This window comes from Sinocyclocheilus rhinocerous, unplaced genomic scaffold (assembly GCF_001515625.1).
Source record: "Sinocyclocheilus rhinocerous isolate Xijiao unplaced genomic scaffold, SAMN03320098_v1.1 scaffold1719, whole genome shotgun sequence".
In the NCBI taxonomy this organism is placed as follows: Eukaryota; Metazoa; Chordata; class Actinopteri; order Cypriniformes; family Cyprinidae; genus Sinocyclocheilus; species Sinocyclocheilus rhinocerous.
Genome location: NW_015664048.1, coordinates 524318 through 525874, shown reverse-complemented (window position 1 = coordinate 525874; position 1557 = coordinate 524318). Strand labels below are relative to the sequence as shown.

The 1557-nt window shown below is 34.5% G+C and overlaps 1 protein-coding gene across 1 annotated transcript in view; it reads left to right on the top strand.

Annotated features, from left to right (window-relative positions):
- The window catches only part of LOC107729593 (cGMP-dependent 3',5'-cyclic phosphodiesterase-like), a 127938-nt gene that overhangs the window by 106844 nt on the left and 19537 nt on the right, over nucleotides 1-1557 (top strand). The gene's annotated exons all lie outside the window — the stretch shown is intronic.

Sequence of the window (1557 nt, the reverse complement as noted above, 5' to 3'; positions counted from 1 at the left end):
TTAAAATAGCTGTTTTCTATGTGAATATATTTTAGAATTAAATTTATTTCTGTGATGCGCAGCTGTATTTTCAGCATCATTACTCCAGTCTTCAGTCTCACATGATCTCCAGAAATCATTCTAATATGCTGATTTGCTGCTCGAGAAACATTTCTGATTATTATTAATGTTGAAAACAGTTGTGCTGCACAATATTTTTGTGGAAACTGTGAAATCTTTTGTAGCATTATAAAGGACTTTAATGTCACTTCTCATCAATTTAATGCATCTATGATGAATAAAAGTATTAATTTCATTCACAAAAAAAATTAAATAAATTAAAATAAAATCTCACTAACCCCAAAGTTTTAAATGGTAGGGTATGTTATGGAAACTTGTTTCTGCTATTGTATAAAAAAAATAAAATAATAAAAAAATAAAATAAAAAGGATTTTTATCTCACAATTTAGACTTTTTTTGTAATTCACACTTTTTAAACTTAAAAAAAAAATCTGAATTGTCAGATTAAAAAGTTGCAATTACCTTTTTTATTTTATTTTTTATTTTGTATCAGAAAAAAAGCAGAACTGACAGAAGAGATGTCAACTCAGGATTGCAAGAAAAAAGTCCAAATTCTAATTATTATTTTTACTATTATTCATTTTTTTATTCTGTGGCGGAATAAAATTCCATAGTATTTAAAATATGTACATTTCAAATTAAAAGACTGAATGACTCTATATACAGTATGTTACTGCTATTATTGTTATTCATCATGAAAACGACTCATCAGTGCAATATACAGACTCTTCATAGCTTTTTAGTCAAATATTTATTACAGTAGTATTGGAATACAAGATGCTCTGGAGGACGAACTTGACCTTCTGCCTCCAAAACAAACACGGAGTCTCTTCAGACTTCATTCTGCTGATTGATATCTAGTTTTTCTCAAAGATGTAATACAGTGTTTGCAGTTTTCAAAAAGCATGTTTTCTGTGTTCAACACACCCTTCGCTCTTCCACAAAACCCCTCAGACGTGGGCGATCAATGAAACGCTTTCCAGGCGAGGTTTTCTCTCTGCGTTCAATAACAGACAGAGTTTGTGCGTCTCTGCGCTGGAATATGAACCGACGGGAAGCACATGATGGTTTGATTTCACAGTGGAGAAATCATTCATTGCCGTCTGATCAGATTCAGGTGTGTGTACGGTGAGACGGCAAGGTCAAATCTCACTCGGATTCACCCGGAGAATTCGCTGCTACAGACTTCAGCATTCTGAGTGTCTTTTCAGAGAGAAAATAGATTCTCCTGGAGGGTTTATTGATGTTACATCAGTCTCAGGAGTGTTTTGAGTGCTGAACACACACACACATACACACACACATTCTCTCTCTCTCTCTCACACACACATATTCACTCTCTCTCGCTCACACACACACAGATAAAGTGCACCGCTCCTTCAAACAGTGTTTTACTGACTACGTGACTGAATAACACAAGCGAATCACACTGAGGCTCTTCAGGCTTTACTCACTACTTGTCAAAGTTGATTCTGTGATGGTGCATCCCGCCAGCAT